Source organism: Dendrobates tinctorius, unplaced genomic scaffold (assembly GCF_039654945.1).
Source record: "Dendrobates tinctorius isolate UK_male_01 unplaced genomic scaffold, ASM3965494v1 ptg000214l, whole genome shotgun sequence".
NCBI lineage: Eukaryota > Metazoa > Chordata > Amphibia > Anura > Dendrobatidae > Dendrobates > Dendrobates tinctorius.
The window spans coordinates 1,001,059-1,024,784 of record NW_027361881.1 but is presented as its reverse complement, the minus strand read 5'-3'; positions in this window follow the sequence as shown (position 1 = coordinate 1,024,784).

Sequence of the window (23,726 nt, the reverse complement as noted above, 5' to 3'; positions counted from 1 at the left end):
AGAATATAACTACTATAATACTGCCCCTATGTACAAGAATATAACTACTATAATACTGCTATGTACAAGAATATAACTACTATAATACTGCTCCTATGTGCAAGAATATAACTACTATAATACTGCCCCCTATGTACAAGAATATAACTACTATAATACTGCCCCTATGTACAAGAATATAACTACTATAATACTGCCCCTATGTACAAGAATATAACTACTATAATACTGCTCCTATATACAAGAATATAACTACTATAATACTGCTCCTATATACAAGAATATAACTACTATAATACTGCTCCTATATACAAGAATATAACTACTATAATACTGCACTGATGTACAAAAACATTAGTATAGTAATTTGACCGTCCACCATACTTGACTGTACGTACAGTGTTCTTTTCTTTGTAGGCTTTAATCCATTTTTGGTAAATGGTGGAACGTTGTGCTTTACCAAAAAGCTTTTTCTGGCCTCATCTGTCCACAAGACGCTTTCCCAGAAGGACTTTGGCTTACTCGCGTACATTGTGACAGACGTCAGTCTAGCTTTTTTATGTCAGCAGTGGGGTATCCGGGGTCTCCTGCCATAGCATTTCATTTCATTCACATGTGGACGGAGAGTTCCCGCTGACACCGATGCTCTTTGAGTCTACAGGACAGCTTGGATTTCTTTGGACCTTCATTGGGTCTTATCCACCATCCGGACTATCCTGCGTTACAACCTTTCATCAATCCTCTGCCATCCAGGGAGATTAGCTACAGTGCCATGGGTTGTAATCATCTTAATTAATTAGCACATCGTGGACAAAGGAACATCAAGATCTCTGGAGATGGACTTGTAACCTTGAGATTATTGATACTTTTAACAATTTTGGTTCTCGTGTCCTCAGACAGTTCTCTTCTCCTCTTTCTGTTCTCCATGTTTAGTGTGGCACACACAGACACACAATGCAAAGATTGAGGCAACTTCTCCCCTTTTTATCTGGTTTCAGGTGTGATTTCCATATTGCCCACACCTGTTACTTGCCACAGGTGAGTGTGAACGAGCATCACATGCTGGAAACAAAGTTGTTTAGCCACAATTTTGGAAAGGTGTCAACAATTTTGTCCAGCCAATTATGGGGTTTTGTGTGCTCGTATTCTTGGCTGCCGTACGTTTATCTCCTGTGAGTTTCTCACTCGCTCCCAGGCTGCAGCCCCCCAGACATCGGTGAGCTATATTGGGGGCTGTCGTCCATACTGAATTGATTATTAAGGAATCGTTCCGTAAGTCCTCAACCCCCAACAGTCCATCAATACAAGAAATAGTGAGTAGTTTGATGCCTATGCCATAAACAAAGGAAAAGGGTCCCCCAGCAGCACAGAGGATATCAGGAGGAAGACATAGATTGATCCTGTAGGATGATATAGATTGAAAATTGTATAGTGGAATCAGCAGGGTCTCTCGCAGCACAGAGTATTTCAGGGATGGAGTGCTGATCTGCGTGGCTCATACATGATGTGTTTCCCCCGTCTGGCCTGGACACCACTTCTTCCAGTTCAGTCCCTTCTTAGATGCCTCCAGCTTTGCACTTTTACAGAAGATTCTCATCCTCATAGAAAGGCAAAAGTCTCATTGAGTCACACACTGTGCCCCCTAGGTATATTACCGCCGCACACTGTTCTCCCTGAGTGTAATACTGCCATATAATGTCCATCTGACTATAATACTGGATTGGCAGGGGCCGCAGGAGGTCACATCACTGTAATTCCTTCTTTAAAGATATTATTATTGCATGTTCCAAGATACAGTCATATGTTAAAGTTTGGGCACCCCTATTAATGTTAACCTTTTTTCTTTATAACAATTTTGGTTTTTGCAACAGGTATTTCAGTTTCATATATCTAATAACTGATGGACTCAGTTATATTTCTGGATTCAAATGAGGTTTATTGTACTAACAGAAAATGTGCAATCTGCATTTTAACAAAATTTGACCGGTGCAAAAGTATGGGCACCCATATCATTTTCTTGATTTGAACACTCCTAACTACTTTTTACTGACTTCCTGAAGCACTAAATTGGTTTTGTAACCTCATTGAGCTTTGAGCTTCATAGCCAGGTGTATCAAATCAAGAAAAAAGGTATTTAAGGTGGCCACTTGCAAGTAGTTGTCCTATTTGATTCTCCTATGAAGAGTGGCATCATGGGCTCCTCAAAACAACTCTCAAATGATCTGAAAACAAAGATGATTCAACATAGCTTTTCAGGGGAAGGATACAAAAAGATGTCTCAGAGATTTAACCCGTCAGTTTCCACTGTGAGGAACATAGTAAGGAAATGGAAGAACACAGGTACAGTTCTTGTTAAGCCCAGAAGTGGCAGGCCAAGAAAAATATCAGAAAGGCAGAGAAGAATGGTGAGAACAGTCAAGGACAATCCACAGACCACCTCCAAAGACCTGCAGCATCATCTTGCTGCAGATGGTGTCACTGTGCATCGGTCAACAATACAGCGCACTTTGCACAAGGAGAAGCTGTATGGGAGAGTGATGCGAAAGAAGCCGTTCCTGCAAGCACGCCACAAACAGAGTTGTCTGAGGTCTGCAAAAGCACATTGGGACAAGCCAGTTACATTTTGGAAGAAGGTCCTGTGGACTGATGAAACAAAGATTGAGTTGTTTGGTCATACAAAAAGGCGTTATGCATGGAGGCTAAAAAACACAGCCTTCCAAGAAAAACACTTGCTACCCACAGTAAAATTTGGTGGAGGTTCCATCATGCTTTGGGGCTGTGTGGCCAATGCCGGCACCGGGAATCTTGTTAAAGTTGAGGGTCGCATGGATTCAACTCAGTATCAGCAGATTCTTGACAATAATGTGCAAGAATCAGTGACGAAGTTGAAGTTACGCAGGGGATGGATATTTCAGCAAGACAATGATCCAAAACACCGCTCCAAATCTACTCAGGCATTCATGCAGAGGAACAATTACAATGTTCTGGAATGGCCATCCCAGTCCCCAGACCTGAATATCATTGAACATCTGTGGGATGATTTGAAGCTGGCTGTCCATGCTGGGCAACCATCAAACTTAACTGAACTGGAATTGTTTTGTAAACAGGAATGGTCACAAATACCTTCATCCAGGATCCAGGAACTCATTAATAGCTACAGGAAGTGACTAGAGGCTGTTATTTTTGCAAAAGGAGGATCTACGAAATATTAATGACACTTTTATGTTGAGGTGCCCATACTTTTGCACTGGTCAAATTTTGTTAAAATGCAGATTGCACATTTTCTGTTAGTACAATAAACCTCATTTGAATCCAGAAATACAACTGAGTCCATCAGTTATTAGATTTATGAAACTGAACTAGCTGTTGCAAAAACCAAAATTGTTATAAAGAAAAAAGGTTAACATTAATAGGGGTGCCCAAACTTTCACATATGACCGTATCTCCCATTTCAAGACCCCCACAGCACCGACCCCCCCCTCAGGCCCACCAACTACTTCTACTGTAGTGACATTAATTTGACCTCTGTGAAGTGAAAAGCCCATAAATTCCAGGCAGGGTGTGAATGTTGAGGTGTTAATGACCAGGACCCTCTGAGCCCCCCACCCTGGAGTCAGTGATGCAGAAAAATGACTGACAGTGCTGAATCACACCAAGGTGGTCCCTGTCACCTTCAGCACTGGGAGCCCCCCATCCCTACAGGTCAGTGAGGTGCGAGAATGGAGAATTGACGGGAATGACACAAAAGGATGTGAAAACATTCACTGATGGTATAAGAGCATCTGGTCCTCAGTGTAAGGGCTCATTCCCACTTGTGATAACATCGGACAAATGCAATCCGATAAAAAATCAGACTGAATTCGGACCAATGTTATTCTATGATTGTCTATTCATCTGTGGTTTTTTTTCCAGCTCGGATTGGATCACGACCGGACAGGAAAAAAAATCACAGCATGCTGCAATTGTAATCAGTATTCGGATCGCATCCCGCAATAGAAGTCAATGGGTGCAAGAAAAAAAAAAATTACACAGCACTCAGACCATGCGAGAGCCATCCGATTTTTACACACCAATTGCATTTCCTGGCTATTAAAATGGGGGATCCCAAAGAAAATGACGTGAAGTCCCCCTATAATTAATAGCCAGCAAAGGTTATGCAGATAGCTGCGGGTTGATAATAGCAGCCTAGGGAGGGGCTATGGATACTGGCTACCCCCCTCCCCCCGGCTAAAAACATCAGCTCTTAGTCGCCCCAGAAAAGGCGCATCTCTATGATTCGCCAATTCTGGCCTTTCCCACCTGCCCTGTAGTGGTGGCAAGTGGAGTAATAGTTGTGGGGGTTGATGTCACCTTTGTGACGTCAAGCCCCGGGGTTAATAATGGATTGGCGTCAATAAGACATCCCTATTACTAACCCCATAGTCAATTTATAAAACACAGACAACCAGTAAAAAATCCTTTAATTGAAATAAAGACACAGAAGACTCCTTTAATATTCTTAATTATTACGACCATGCCTAATTCCCGCAAAGCCCTCGATCTCCTGTAATAAAAGTAAAATGATAAACAATATACCATACCTGTCTGTCATTGTGTCCCATGCAGTAATCCATATCTGGGGCATATACAGTTTTCAACCAGGATGGTGCCACGATGCGACCGTCCAGGCTGAAAAGCACTGGTGTATGAGGAGATGCTGGGAGCGCAGCCTCAGTAACTAGCAGCAATGTCATCGAGTCTGCGCTCCCACACAGTCTGAACTGCAGTAATATCTGGACCATGGGAAAATGCCAGTGAGGAGGGCACCGCAGTTCATGCTCAGCGTATTCACAGCACATCACCGTGAGAATTTTCACCGTGTATTAAACACGGACCTCAGTGTTATACTGTATCACACACGGTCCTCAGTGTTATATTGTATCACACACACGGTCCTCAGTGTTATATTGTATCACACACGGTCCTCAGTGTTATACTGTATCACACACACGGTCCTCAGTGTTATATTGTATCACACACACGGTCCTCAGTGTTATATTGTATCACACACACGGTCCTCAGTGTTATATTGTATCACACACACGGTCCTCAGTGTTATAATGTATCACACACACGGTCCTCAGTGTTATATTGTATCACACACGGTCCTCAGTGTTATATTGTATCACACACGGTCCTCAGTGTTATATTGTATCACACACGGTCCTCAGTGTTATATTGTATCACACACGGTCCTCAGTGTTATATTGTATTACACACGGTCCTCAGTGTTATATTGTATCACACACACGGTCCTCAGTGTTATACTGTATCACACACACGGTCCTCAGTGTTATATTGTATCACATACACGGTCCTCAGTGTTATATTGTATCACACACACACGGTCCTCAGTGTTATACTGTATCACACACACGGTCCTCAGTGTTATATTGTATCACACACACGGTCCTCAGTGTTATAATGTATCACACACACGATCCTCAGTGTTATATTGTATCACACACACACGGTCCTCAGTGTTATATTGTATCACACACACACGGTCCTCAGTGTTATATTGTATCACATACACGGTCCTCAGTGTTATATTGTATCACACACACACGATCCTCAGTGTTATACTGTATCACACACACGGTCCTCAGTGTTATATTGTATCACACACACATGGTCCTCAGTGTTATATTGTATCACACACACGGTCCTCAGTGTTATACTGTATCACACACACGGTCCTCAGTGTTATAATGTATCACACACACGGTCCTCAGTGTTATATTGTATCACACACGGTCCTCAGTGTTATATTGTATCACACACGGTCCTCAGTGTTATATTGTATCACACACGGTCCTCAGTGTTATATTGTATCACACACGGTCCTCAGTGTTATATTGTATCACACACGGTCCTCAGTGTTATATTGTATCACACACACGGTCCGCAGTGCTATACTGTATCACACACACGGTCCTCAGTGTTATATTGTATCACATACACGGTCCTCAGTGTTATATTGTATCACACACACACGGTCCTCAGTGTTATACTGTATCACACACACGGTCCTCAGTGTTATATTGTATCACACACACGGTCCTCAGTGTTATAATGTATCACACACACGGTCCTCAGTGTTATATTGTATCACACACACACGGTCCTCAGTGTTATATTGTATCACATACACGGTCCTCAGTGTTATATTGTATCACACACACACGATCCTCAGTGTTATACTGTATCACACACACGGTCCTCAGTGTTATATTGTATCACACACACATGGTCCTCAGTGTTATATTGTATCACACACACGGTCCTCAGTGTTATACTGTATCACACACACGGTCCTCAGTGTTATATTGTATCACACACACGGTCCTCAGTGTTATAATGTATCACACACACGGTCCTCAGTGTTATATTGTATCACACACACACGGTCCTCAGTGTTATATTGTATCACATACACGGTCCTCAGTGTTATATTGTATCACACACACACGATCCTCAGTGTTATACTGTATCACACACACGGTCCTCAGTGTTATATTGTATCACACACACGGTCCTCAGTGTTATATTGTATCACACACACATGGTCCTCAGTGTTATATTGTATTACACACACGGTCCTCAGTGTTATATTGTATCACACACGGTCCTCAGTGTTATATTGTATCACACACGGTCCTCAGTATTATATTGTATCACACATGGTCCTCAGCGTTATATTGTATCACACACACGGTCCTCAGCGTTATATTGTATCACACACGGTCCTCAGTGTTATATTGTATCACACACGGTCCTCAGTGTTATATTGTATCACACACGGTCCTCAGCGTTATATTGTATCACACACACGGTCCTCAGTGTTATATTGTATCACACACACGGTCCTCAGTGTTATATTGTATCACACACACGGTCCTCAGTGTTATACTGTATCACACACGGTCCTCAGTGTTATATTGTATCACACACGGTCCTCAGCGTTATATTGTATCACACACACATGGTCCTCAGTGTTATATTGTATCACACACACGGTCCTCAGTGTTATACTGTATCACACACGGTCCTCAGTGTTATATTGTATCACACACGGTCCTCAGTGTTATATTGTATCACACACACGGTCCTCAGTGTTATATTGTATCACATACACGGTCCTCAGTGTTATATTGTATCACACACACACGGTCCTCAGTGTTATACTGTATCACACACGGTCCTCAGTGTTATATTGTATCACACACGGTCCTCAGTGTTATATTGTATCACACATGGTCCTCAGCGTTATATTGTATCACACACACGGTCCTCAGTGTTATATTGTATCACACACGGTCCTCAGTGTTATACTGTATCACACACACGGTCCTCAGTGTTATATTGTATCACACACGGTCCTCAGTGTTATAATGTATCACACACACGGTCCTCAGTGTTATATTGTATCACACACACACGGTCCTCAGTGTTATATTGTATCACACACGGTCCTCAGTGTTATACTGTATCACACACACGGTCCTCAGTGTTATATTGTATCACACACGCTCCTCAGTGTTATACTGTATCACACACGGTCCTCAGTGTTATATTGTATCACACATGCTCCTCAGTGTTATATTGTATCACACACACGGTCCTCAGTGTTATATTGTATCACACACGGTCCTCAGTGTTATATTGTATCACACACACACGGTCCTCAGTGTTATATTGTATCACACACACGGTCCTCAGTGTTATACTGTATCACACACACGGTCCTCAGTGTTATATTGTATCACACACGCTCCTCAGTGTTATATTGTATCACACACACGGTCCTCAGTGTTATAATGTATCACACACGGTCCTCAGTGTTATAATGTATCACACACACGGTCCTCAGTGTTATATTGTATCACACACACGGTCCTCAGTGTTATATTGTATCACACACGGTCCTCAGTGTTATATTGTATCACACACGCTCCTCAGCGTTATATTGTATCACACACACATGGTCCTCAGTGTTATATTGTATCACACACACGGTCCTCAGTGTTATACTGTATCACACACGGTCCTCAGTGTTATATTGTATCACACACGGTCCTCAGTGTTATATTGTATCACACACACGGTCCTCAGTGTTATATTGTATCACATACACGGTCCTCAGTGTTATATTGTATCACACACACGGTCCTCAGTGTTATACTGTATCACACACGGTCCTCAGTGTTATATTGTATCACACACGGTCCTCAGTGTTATATTGTATCACACACACACGGTCCTCAGTGTTATACTGTATCACACACGGTCCTCAGTGTTATATTGTATCACACACGGTCCTCAGTGTTATATTGTATCACACACACGGTCCTCAGTGTTATATTGTATCACATACACGGTCCTCAGTGTTATATTGTATCACACACACACGGTCCTCAGTGTTATACTGTATCACACACGGTCCTCAGTGTTATATTGTATCACACACGGTCCTCAGTGTTATATTGTATCACACATGGTCCTCAGCGTTATATTGTATCACACACACGGTCCTCAGTGTTATATTGTATCACACACGGTCCTCAGTGTTATATTGTATCACACACACGGTCCTCAGTGTTATACTGTATCACACACGGTCCTCAGTGTTATATTGTATCACACACGGTCCTCAGTGTTATATTGTATCACACACACGGTCCTCAGTGTTATATTGTATCACATACACGGTCCTCAGTGTTATATTGTATCACACACACACGGTCCTCAGTGTTATACTGTATCACACACGGTCCTCAGTGTTATATTGTATCACACACACACGATCCTCAGTGTTATACTGTATCACACACACGGTCCTCAGTGTTATATTGTATCACACACACGGTCCTCAGTGTTATATTGTATCACACACACATGGTCCTCAGTGTTATATTGTATTACACACACGGTCCTCAGTGTTATATTGTATCACACACGGTCCTCAGTGTTATATTGTATCACACACGGTCCTCAGTATTATATTGTATCACACATGGTCCTCAGCGTTATATTGTATCACACACACGGTCCTCAGCGTTATATTGTATCACACACGGTCCTCAGTGTTATATTGTATCACACACGGTCCTCAGTGTTATATTGTATCACACACGGTCCTCAGCGTTATATTGTATCACACACACGGTCCTCAGTGTTATATTGTATCACACACACGGTCCTCAGTGTTATATTGTATCACACACACGGTCCTCAGTGTTATACTGTATCACACACGGTCCTCAGTGTTATATTGTATCACACACGGTCCTCAGCGTTATATTGTATCACACACACATGGTCCTCAGTGTTATATTGTATCACACACACGGTCCTCAGTGTTATACTGTATCACACACGGTCCTCAGTGTTATATTGTATCACACACGGTCCTCAGTGTTATATTGTATCACACACACGGTCCTCAGTGTTATATTGTATCACATACACGGTCCTCAGTGTTATATTGTATCACACACACACGGTCCTCAGTGTTATACTGTATCACACACGGTCCTCAGTGTTATATTGTATCACACACGGTCCTCAGTGTTATATTGTATCACACATGGTCCTCAGCGTTATATTGTATCACACACACGGTCCTCAGTGTTATATTGTATCACACACGGTCCTCAGTGTTATACTGTATCACACACACGGTCCTCAGTGTTATATTGTATCACACACGGTCCTCAGTGTTATAATGTATCACACACACGGTCCTCAGTGTTATATTGTATCACACACACACGGTCCTCAGTGTTATATTGTATCACACACGGTCCTCAGTGTTATACTGTATCACACACACGGTCCTCAGTGTTATATTGTATCACACACGCTCCTCAGTGTTATACTGTATCACACACGGTCCTCAGTGTTATATTGTATCACACATGCTCCTCAGTGTTATATTGTATCACACACACGGTCCTCAGTGTTATATTGTATCACACACGGTCCTCAGTGTTATATTGTATCACACACACACGGTCCTCAGTGTTATATTGTATCACACACACGGTCCTCAGTGTTATACTGTATCACACACACGGTCCTCAGTGTTATATTGTATCACACACGCTCCTCAGTGTTATATTGTATCACACACACGGTCCTCAGTGTTATAATGTATCACACACGGTCCTCAGTGTTATAATGTATCACACACACGGTCCTCAGTGTTATATTGTATCACACACACGGTCCTCAGTGTTATATTGTATCACACACGGTCCTCAGTGTTATATTGTATCACACACGCTCCTCAGCGTTATATTGTATCACACACACATGGTCCTCAGTGTTATATTGTATCACACACACGGTCCTCAGTGTTATACTGTATCACACACGGTCCTCAGTGTTATATTGTATCACACACGGTCCTCAGTGTTATATTGTATCACACACACGGTCCTCAGTGTTATATTGTATCACATACACGGTCCTCAGTGTTATATTGTATCACACACACACGGTCCTCAGTGTTATACTGTATCACACACGGTCCTCAGTGTTATATTGTATCACACACGGTCCTCAGTGTTATATTGTATCACACACACACGGTCCTCAGTGTTATACTGTATCACACACGGTCCTCAGTGTTATATTGTATCACACACGGTCCTCAGTGTTATATTGTATCACACACACGGTCCTCAGTGTTATATTGTATCACATACACGGTCCTCAGTGTTATATTGTATCACACACACACGGTCCTCAGTGTTATACTGTATCACACACGGTCCTCAGTGTTATATTGTATCACACACGGTCCTCAGTGTTATATTGTATCACACATGGTCCTCAGCGTTATATTGTATCACACACACGGTCCCCAGTGTTATATTGTATCACACACGGTCCTCAGTGTTATATTGTATCACACACACGGTCCTCAGTGTTATACTGTATCACACACGGTCCTCAGTGTTATATTGTATCACACACGGTCCTCAGTGTTATATTGTATCACACACACGGTCCTCAGTGTTATATTGTATCACATACACGGTCCTCAGTGTTATATTGTATCACACACACACGGTCCTCAGTGTTATACTGTATCACACACGGTCCTCAGTGTTATATTGTATCACACACGGTCCTCAGTGTTATATTGTATCACACACACACACGGTCCTCAGTGTTATACTGTATCACACACGGTCCTCAGTGTTATATTGTATCACACACGTTCCTCAGTGTTATATTGTATCACACACACGGTCCTCAGTGTTATATTGTATCACATACACGGTCCTCAGTGTTATATTGTATCACACACACACGGTCCTCAGTGTTATACTGTATCACACACGGTCCTCAGTGTTATATTGTATCACACACGGTCCTCAGTGTTATATTGTATCACACATGGTCCTCAGCGTTATATTGTATCACACACACGGTCCTCAGTGTTATATTGTATCACACACGGTCCTCAGTGTTATACTGTATCACACACACGGTCCTCACTGTTATATTGTAACACACACGGTCCTCAGTGTTATACTGTATCACACACGGTCCTCAGTGTTATATTGTATCACACACGGTCCTCAGTGTTATATTGTATCACACATGGTCCTCAGCGTTATATTGTATCACACACACGGTCCTCAGTGTTATATTGTATCACACACGGTCCTCAGTGTTATACTGTATCACACACACGGTCCTCACTGTTATATTGTATCACACACGGTCCTCAGTGTTATAATGTATCACACACACGGTCCTCAGTGTTATATTGTATCACACACACACGGTCCTCAGTGTTATATTGTATCACACACGCTCCTCAGTGTTATACTGTATCACACACGGTCCTCAGTGTTATATTGTATGACACATGCTCCTCAGTGTTATATTGTATCACACACACGGTCCTCAGTGTTATATTGTATCACACACGGTCCTCAGTGTTATATTGTATCACACACACGGTCCTCAGTGTTATATTGTATCACACACACGGTCCTCAGTGTTATACTGTATCACACACACGGTCCTCAGTGTTATACTGTATCACACACACGGTCCTCAGTGTTATATTGTATCACACACGCTCCTCAGTGTTATATTGTATCACACACACGGTCCTCAGTGTTATAATGTATCACACACGGTCCTCAGTGTTATAATGTATCACACACACGGTCCTCAGTGTTATATTGTATCACACACACGGTCCTCAGTGTTATATTGTATCACACACGGTCCTCAGTGTTATATTGTATCACACACGCTCCTCAGTGTTATATTGTATCACACACGCTCCTCAGTGTTATATTGTATCACACACGCTCCTCAGTGTTATATTGTATCACACACGCTCCTCAGTGTTATATTGTATCACACACACGGTCCTCAGTGTTATACTGTATCACACACACGGTCCTCAGTGTTATACTGTATCACACACACGGTCCTCAGTGTTATATTGTATCACACACACACGGTCCTCAGTGTTATACTGTATCACACACGGTCCTCAGCGTTATATTGTATCACACACGGTCCTCAGCGTTATATTGTATCACACACGGTCCTCAGCGTTATATTGTATCACACATGGTCCTCAGCGTTATATTGTATCACACACACGGTCCTCAGTGTTATATTGTATCACACACGGTCCTCAGTGTTATATTGTATCACACACACGGTCCTCAGTGTTATATTGTATCACACACACGGTCCTCAGTGTTATAATGTATCACACACACGGTCCTCAGAGAAGTCCTACGTAAGCGACACATTTTAATATTGATTATTTTGCTATTTCCAGGTTCTTCCAGTATTTTTGTGGTCTTCCCTCGGTACGGAGGATGGCTGCTCGGCTGGCGGTGGCGACACTTTTCTTTCTTTCCTGCTGTGGTTTGCATTTCTTGATGTTAAGCAGTATTCCATATTTCAGGCAGCACATTTACGAGATAAAAGGAGGATTATCCGTCCAGTGATTGCACGCTCTGCCGCTGAGGTCACCTGTCTCCAGCTGGATTCTACACGAATTGGAAAAGCTAACGGACACTGATCAAAACTTCTGTACGTGTGGCCATTAAGGCGGTATACGATGACGTCCGGACCGCAGGATGGTGTGGGGGGCACCTATAAATCCCTACCACTGTGACACCTGCACTTCTTATAGGACCACTCATCCTAAAGCCCAAACCGTATATTAGTGCCGGAGCCTCACTCTTTGTAATAGTAACCACTGGATCCTGAGATCCCGTTCAACCAGGGGCCACATCTGCTGCACTAGCAACCACTGGATCCAGAGATCCCGTCCAACCAGGGGCCACATCTGCACTATTAACCACTGGATCCCGAGATCCCGTCCAACCAGGGGCCACATCTGCACTAGTAACCACTGGATCCCGAGATGCCGTCCAACCAGGGGCCACATCTACTGCACTAGTAACCACAGGATCCCAAGATCCCGTCCAACCAGGGGTCACATCTGCTGCACTAGTAACCACTGGATCCCGAGATCCAGTCCAACCAGGGGCCACATCTACTGCACTAGTAACTACAGGATCCCAAGATCCCGTCCAACCAGGGGTCACATCTGCTGCACTAGTAACCACTGGATCCCGAGATCCAGTCCAACCAGGGGCCACATCTGCACTAGTAACCACTGGATCCCGAGATCACGTCCAACCAGGGGCCACATCAGCTGCTCTTTGCAGTTTCTTTGCTCCTTTTCACACTCCAGTGACATCCTGATAGGTTAATGGCTTCTTCTGTGTGTGAGATGGAGAGATTAGATTGTAAGCTCCTGGTAGAGATAAACTGTGAGAGCAGATTAAATCCTGAGCTCCTGGGTAAAGGGATGATGGGGAGATGTAGTGTATGAAATATGGGGTACTGTTTCTCCTTGTGGAGAGTGACATGCCCGGAATTCCAGTGTGAGGCGGCTTATAAGCCATGCAGTGCTCCTCTGAGAAACGAAACACGGAAATGTGCAAATTGTATGAAATAGGAAGGTATATCTGTGATCTCTCGGAGACGGGATGATGGGAGTTATGCATTGTGTGGACGGCGTGCTCCTGGAGTAAGATATTATGGGATGGATAAATTAACAAGTGCATTAGAAATGTGTGAATATTAACCCTTCCTGGTCATGGACACACAATCTTGACGTTCTCACGTGATGATATTTATTCTTCTCGTGTGATCAGTATTATGATGCTGACATCTCTAGCCAGAAAGGGTTAATATTCACACATTCCGCAGTAAACGATACATTTTGCATTTTGATACATTTCAGGTGCTGCCACTTTCTGGTTTCTTTTTTTTGCCCCCAGCTTTTTATTTTTAGCTTCTTTTCTCTTTTTTTTTTTTCCATGAGAACAATCAGGCCTCAGAGCCCATAATCCAGCGCAGACCTTAGCACAGTCCCTGTGGGATGACACTGGCCTCCTTATCTCCTGCTCCCATGTCAGGGGTCAGAGTGCACATGGTGGGGCCTTGTCCTCATCAAATCAAGCCATGTGAGGAATGGCAGCACCCAGATATGTCAGAAAAACAAAAGGCAAAATCTCCCCCTAAAAGTGAAGAATTGGAGCTGCTGCCATCCTCATCGCCACTGGGTTCCCAGAACTCTCCTCACGACCAGCACAGTATGACTGCAGCTTGCTTGGGATTTTGCAACATTATCTTTCAGCAAATTATTTTGTAAGATTAAGTGTTTATCACTTTCCTACTAGAGTTTATTTAGCTGTTGTCCCATATCCCTTCACTCCTTCCAGGAATATATGTCCCTCATACTGGTATAAATGTCCTCATCCTGGTATATACAGCTCTGGCAAAAATTAAGAGCCCACTGCACAGTTTTATAAAAATCCGCTTCTCTCCATGTCTGACAGCCATTCCTTTCCAGCGTCAGCTGAATTCCAACCAGAGTACACGAAAGATGTATATCTTTGTACCGTGTTAGCCAGTAGATAGAAAAATATTCAGAATTGAGCGTCCTCAGTAGTTGATACCTTTTAATGGCTAACTGAAAAGATGGTGACACATTACAAGCTTTCCAGACTACTCAGGTCTCTTCATCAGGCAAAGACTAATACAAAATCTGAAGAATCACATATTTATGCACAATTCAGCACAGAAAAAATGCAATGGATAAGACAAGTGTCAACCATTGTGACATCATAATGAGGGGCAGGGCTTCATACACACACACTTTTTCTCCATTATGTAGATAGGGGCATAATTGTTTGGTGAATTGGAACGCGCAAGGTTAAAATGTCGCCTCACAACATAGCCTAGAACACTCTTGGGGTCCAGACATGTGACTGTGCCAAATTTTGTGGCTGTAGCTGCGACGGTGCGGATGTCAATCCCGGACATACACACACACACACACATACATACACACACTTGAGCTTTATATATTAGATATATATATATGTCTCCCATCCTGGTATAAATGTTCTGTCAATAACCTGAGTGTGAAGAGCATCATGTTCCGAGAAGCTGACAATCTTTGGGGTGGTCATGTTGTGCCATAAAGATAAGTCACTTTCCCGAAGTAGATGCTTAAACAAGGAGACGTGTCCATGGCTTCAGCCTCATCAGATCAGACACAAGGCTTTCCTATCGGTTTCATCTGCTTCCTAATATTTCCCAAAGGAGACGGCTCATTCCCATCACCTTGTGCTCGTCGTAAACAGCGCAGCGAGGATCCGTGTCCAGACACATACGGTCGGAATTTGCTTTATAACTGAACGCTGTAAACAATAAACCGAAAACATATTTCCCGTGTCCTTAATATGTAACATTAAATGCAAATCTGGCAGAAAAGTCAACAGTAATTTGTGCAGCTGTGCGGAGGGTTAACCCTTCCTATGGCATCCAGCCCTCGTGTATCAGAACCCGGCACCGCTCCGGGGGGTTCAGGTCCACGTGGGTTTTATTACCAGAGAAATTACAGATTTACATAAAAATAGATGGCGAGCGAGTGCCGCAACAGGGACATAATGGCTACTCATTAGAAATGTAAGAAATTGTTCTGAGTGTTTTTGCAAAGTTATTACTGGATATAATAATTCAGGACAGATGTAAATAAAAGAGTGTGATAAATGGGTCACTGATCTGCCGAATAACGGGAAAATATGGAATAAATAGGAACATTGATATGGCCTCATAGATACAATAACAAAAGTGTAATAATACTGCCCATATGTATCTACTATATAATTTTCTAATTCTGTCCATCTGTCTGTCTGTAATGGATGTATGATGGGTATGTGGGCACGGGACTATGGGATGGAGGATAATTATAATTTGTTATAACTAACCACAGTTAGTTACTATGCCCGGGCAGCGCCGGGCTCTTCAGCTAGTACAAGAATATAACCCTATGTACAAGAATATAACTACTATAACACTGCCCCTATGTACAAGAATATAACTACTATAATACTGCTCCTATGTACAAGAATATAACTACTATAATACTGCCCCTATGTACAAGAATATAACTACTATAATACTGCCCCTATATACAAGAATATAACTACTATAATACTGCTCCTATGTACAAGAATATAACTACTATAATACTGCCCCTATGTACAAGAATATAACTACTATAATACTGCTCCCTATATACAAGAATATAACTACTATAATACTGCCCCTATATACAAGAATATAACTACTATAATACTGCTCCTATGTACAAGAATATAACTACTATAATACTGCCCCCTATGTACAAGAATATAACTACTATAATACTGCCCCCTATGTACAAGAATATAACTACTATAATACTGCTCCTATGTACAAGAATATAACTACTATAATACTGTTCCCTATGTACAAGAATATAACTACTATAATACTGCCCCTATGTACAAGAATATAACTACTATAATACTGCCCCTATGTACAAGAATATAACTACTATAATACTCCCCCTATGTACAGGAATATAACTACTATAATACTGCTCCTATGTACAAGAATATAACTACTATAATACTGCTCCTATGTATAAGAATATAACTACTATAATACTGCTCCTATATACAAGAATATTACTACTATAATACTGCTCCTATGTATAAGAATATAACTACTATAATACTCCTCCATGTACAAGAATATAACTACTATAATACTGCTCCTATGTATAAGAATATAACTACTATAATACTGCTCCTATATACAAGAATATAACTACTATAATACTGCTCCTATGTACAAGAATATAACTACTATAACACTGCCCCTATATACAAGAATATAACTACTATAATACTGCTCCTATGTACAAGAATATAACTACTATAATACTGCCCCTATGTACAAGAATATAACTACTATAATACTGCTCCTATGTATAAGAATATAACTACTATAATACTGCCCCCTATGTACAGGAATATAACTACTATAACACTGCTCCTATGTACAAGAATATAACTACTATAATACTGCTCCCTATGTACAAGAATATAACTACTATAATACTGCTCCTATGTATAAGAATATAACTACTATAATACTGCCCCCTATGTACAGGAATATAACTACTATAATACTGCTCCTATGAACAAGAATATAACTACTATAATACTGCTCCATGTACAAGAATATAACTACTATAATACTGCTCCTATGTATAAGAATATAACTACTATAATACTGCTCCTATATACAAGAATATAACTACTATAATACTGCTCCTATCTACAAGAATATAACTACTATAATACTGCCCCTATGTGCAAGAATATAACTACTATAATACTGCCTCCTATGTACAAGAAAATAACTACTATAATACTGCCTCCTATGTACAAGAATATAACTACTATAATACTGCCCCCTATGTACAAGAATATAACTACTATAATACTGCCTCCTATGTACAAGAATATAACTACTATAACACTGCTCCTATGTACAAGAATATAACTACTATAATACTGCTCCTATGTACAAGAACATAACTACTATAATACTGCCTCCTATGTACAAGAACATAACTACTATAATACTGCCTCCTATGTACAAGAACATAACTACTATAATACTGCCTCCTATGTACAAGAATATAACTACTATAATACTCCCCCTATGTACAAGAATATAACTACTATAATACTGCTCCTATGTACAAGAACATAACTACTATAATACTGCCTCCTATGTACAAGAATATAACTACTATAATACTGCCCCTATGTACAAGAATATATAACTACTATAATACTGCTCCTATGTACAAGAATATAACTACTATAATACTGCTCCTATGTACAAGAATATAACTACTATAATACTGCCCCTATGTACAAGAATATAACTACTATAATACTGCTCCTATACAAGAATATAACTACTATAATACTGCTCCTATGTACAAGAATATAACTACTATAATACTGCCCCTATGTACAAGAATATAACTACTATAATACTGCTCCTATGTACAAGAATATAACTACTATAATACTGCCCCTATGTACAAGAATATAACTACTATAATACTGCCTCCTATGTACAAGAATATAACTACTATAATACTGCCTCCTATGTACAAGAATATAACTACTATAATACTGCCCCTATGTACAAGAATATAACTACTATAATACTGCTCCTATGTACAAGAATATAACTACTATAATACTGCTCCTATGTACAAGAATATAACTACTATAATACTGCCTCCTATGTTCAAGAATATAACTACTATAATACTGCCCCCTATATACAAGAATATAACTACTAAAATACTGCCCCTATCTCAAGAATATAACTACTATAATACTGCTCCTATGTATAAGAATATAACTACTATAATACTGCTCCTATGTACAAGAATATAACTACTATCATACTGCCCCCTATGTACAAGAATATAACTACTATAATACTGCACCCTATGTACAAGAATATAACTACTATAATACTGCTCCTATGTACAAGAATAAAACTACTATAATACTGCTCCTTTATACAAGAATATAACTACTATAATACTGCTCCTATGTACAAGAATATAACTACTATAATACTGCCGCTATGTACAAGAATATAACTACTATAATACTGCCCCCTATGTACAAGAATATAACTACTATAATACTGCCCCCTATGTACAAGAATATAACTACTATAATACTGTCCCTATGTACAAGAATATAACTACTATAATACTGCCCCCTATGTACAAGAATATAACTACTATAATACTGCTTCTTTATACAAGAATATAACTACTATAATACTGCCCCTATGTACAAGAATGTAACTACTATAATACTGCTCCTATGTACAAGAATATAACTACTATAATACTGCCCCCTATGTACAAGAATATAACTACAATACTGCCCCCTATGTACAAGAATATAACTACTATAATACTGATCCTTTATACAAGAATATAACTACTATAATACTGCCCCCTATGTACAAGAATATAACTACTATAATACTGCTCCTATGTACAAGAATAAAACTACTATAATACTGCTCCTTTATACAAGAATATAACTACTATTATATTGCTCCTATGTACAAGAATATAACTACTATAATACTGCCCCTATGTACAAGAATATAACTACTATAATACTGCCTCCTATGTACAAGAATATAACTACTATAATACTGCCCCTATGTACAAGAATGTAACTACTATAATACTGCTCCCTATGTACAAGAATATAACTACTATAATACTTCCCCCTATGTACAAGAATATAACTACTGTAATACTGCTCCTATGTACAAGAATAAAACTACTATAATACTGCTCCTTTATACAAGAATATAACTACTATAATACTGCTCCTATGTACAAGAATATAACTACTATAATACTGCCCCCTATGTACAAGAATATATCTACTATAATACTGCTCCTATGTACAAGAATAAAACTACTATAATACTGCTCCTTTATACAAGAATATAACTACTATAATACTGCTCCTTTATACAAGAATATAACTACTATAATACTGCCCCCTATGTACAAGAATATAACTACTATAATACTGCTCCTATGTACAAGAATAAAACTACTATAATACTGCTCCTTTATACAAGAATATAACTACTATAATACTGCTCCTATGTACAAGAATATAACTACTATAATACTGCCCCCGTGTATAAGAATATAACTACTATAATACTGCCCCTATGTACAAGAATATAACTACTATAATACTGTCCCTATGTACAAGAATATAACTACTATAATACTGCCCCCGTGTACAAGAATATAACTACTATAATACTGCCCCCTATGTACAAGAATATAACTACCATAACACTGTCCCTATGTACAAGAATATAACTACTATAATACTGCCCCCTATGTACAAGAATATAACTACTATAATACTGTCCCTATGTACAAGAATATAACTACTAGAATACTGCCCCCTATGTACAAGAATATAACTACTATAATACTGCTCCCTATATACAAGAATATAACTACTATAATACTGCCCCCTATGTACAAGAATATAACTACTATAATACTGCCCCTATCTACAAGAATATAACTACTATAATACTGCTCCTATGTACAAGAATATAACTATCATACTGCCCCCTATGTACAAGAATATAACTACTATAATACTGCTCCTATGTACAAGAATATAACTACTATAATACTGCCCCCTATGTATAAGAATATATCTACTATAGCACTGCTCCTATGTACAAGAATATAACTACTATAATACTGCCTCCTATGTACAAGAATATAACTACTATAATACTGCCTCCTATGTACAAGAATATAACTACTATAATACTGCCTCCTATGTACAAGAATATATCTACTATAATACTGCTCCTATGTACAAGAATATAACTACTATAATACTGCTCCTATGTACAAGAATATAACTACTATAATACTGCCCCATATACAAGAATATAACTACTATAATACTGCTCCTATGTAGAAGAATATAACTACTATAATACTGCCCCCTATGTACAAGAATATAACTACTATAATACAGCCTCCTATGTACAAGAATATAACTACTATAATATTGCCCCCTATGTACAAGAATATAACTACTATAATACTGCCCCTATATACAAGAATATAACTACTATAATACTGCCCCTATGTACAGGAATATAACTACTATAATACTGCCTCCTATGTACAAGAATATAACTACAATAATACTGCCTCCTATGTACAAGAATATAACTACTATAATACTGCCCCATGTACAAGAATATAACTACCATAATACTGCCCCTATATACAAGAATATAACTACTATAATACTGCTCCCTATGTACAAGAATATAACTACTATAATACTGCCCCTCTATACAAGAATATAACTACTATAATACTGCTCCCTATGTACAAGAATATAACTACTATAATACTGCTCCTATATACAAGAATATAACTACTATAATACTGCTCCTATGTACAGGAATATAACTACTATAATACTGCCCCTATGTACAAAAATATAACTACTATAATACTGCCCCTATATACAAGAATATAACTACTATAATACTGCCCCTATGTACAAGAATATAACTACTATAATACTGCCCCTATATACAAGAATATAACTACTATAATACTGCTCCCTATGTACAAGAATATAACTACTATAATACTGCCCCTCTATACAAGAATATAACTACTATAATACTGCCCCCTATGTACAAGAATATAACTACTATAATACTGCCCCCTATGAACAAGAATATAACTACTATAATACTGCCCCCTATATACAAGAATATAACTACTATAATACTGCCCCTATGTACAAGAATATAACTACTATAATACTGCCTCCTATGTACAAGAATATAACTACTATAATACTGACCCTATGTACAAGAATATATCTACTATAATACTGCTCCTATGTACAAGAATATAACTACTATAATACTGCCCCTATGTACAAGAATATAACTACTATAATACTGCCTCCTATGTACAAGAATATAACTACTATAATACTGCCCCTATGTACAAGAATATAACTACTATAATACTCCCTCTATGTACAAGAATATATCTACTATAATACTGCCCCTATGTACAAGAATATAACTACTATAATATTGCCCTCTATTGATAAGAATTCAGCTGTTGTCCCTTCTATCGTGTTGCTGTATATTTGTTATTTCCTTATTTACGTTTATTATGACAACTTTTCATACTTTCTTGCTGAATGTTCTGATCAGGAAATACTTTAGTATTGTAATTTCCTTTGATGCCGAGTTTTCGCTTCTGATGTTTTCACCACGTTTCTGTTTCTATTTCCGATCTTTTGATATCACATCAGATTTGTAAACAGAGTCTGTGACTCGTCCGCCATGTTGCAGTCATGTGTATTGCCGCCATACTTGAACTCTTTAATGTCGGTGGAATAACAGTTAGTGGCGGGTTTATTACAGGCGGTTATGGTGTTATCCACAGGATCTCGTGTTTTTGCAGATTTGGGAGGTTGATGATGGTCTGGAAATGATCAGTGATATTGCTGGGGGGGGCGATTTGTGCATTTTTGCTGCTGCAGATGGAATCATGGCTTCACTGTTCTCATCCCTGCTCAGAGCTTCTAGATATGATGCTGTTCACATGGATACATACTGGAGATCTGCTGGAGGCACCGGCCCCGGGAGTCACAGCACCAGAACTAATTCTTGGGGTGTGTTCACCATGACAGGTGTGTAACTGATCACTGTGAGTGCTCGTGGCTACCATGTATGTGGCCACCCCGACCTCTCGTTCACCAAGCTTCACTTTAACCCCTGCAGCCCCAGACTCCATGATGCACAATAAAATAAGATATACACATGAAGGTGGACGACTTATTATCACTTGTCTTTCAGGATTGACCAATCACAGCTCGGTCTACACAATGTAGCAAGAAAAAGCTACTGCAAGACGCACGGACGTGAAGGACAGTCATGAGGGTGCGGGGTTCAGGGACGGACTACGTTATGGATAGGGGAAGATACTGCTTCAAATAGGGGAAGAAGCTTACGCGAAACGCGCGTCGGGGAGCCTTTGCCACCAGCAGGTCAGGTATTCTAATCAGCTGCTATGTTCACTTTGACTTATGTTTTCTCCTTGTGACTAATGGGTCCTTATTTGCACATGTGACATTTTTTTGTCTACACACTAGTGAATTTTAATCTATGTTTATGGCTTTAAAATTATTGTTGACACATGGCAATATTTTTGAATTACTTTCAAATCTTTATTTAGAGATTTTATTACCCTTGTAAAATAGCATTCAGGGCTCTACATATGTGTTGCCACATGGTAATATCTTAGATCACCTTAATTATCTGTATGGAGGTCGACTTGTCCTTATCAGGAGCTTAAATTTTTATGCACTTTGCACTTTATAAGTTTCAACAGTAATTGGAAATATTCTTTAGCCATGAGATTTTTGTGTATTTTTGGACATCTAATAGGAGGGTATATACATTTTGTATAGCATCTTTTTTAGATAGCCCATGTTTGGTATTCTACTGACACTTCACTTTCTTTGGGATGATTATTTACCCTGTTCATGTGCACAGTTGCTTTAGATGAGATAATGAGTGTTTTGTAACCCTTTTTTTGGATAAGAATATTATATCTGATGCACTCA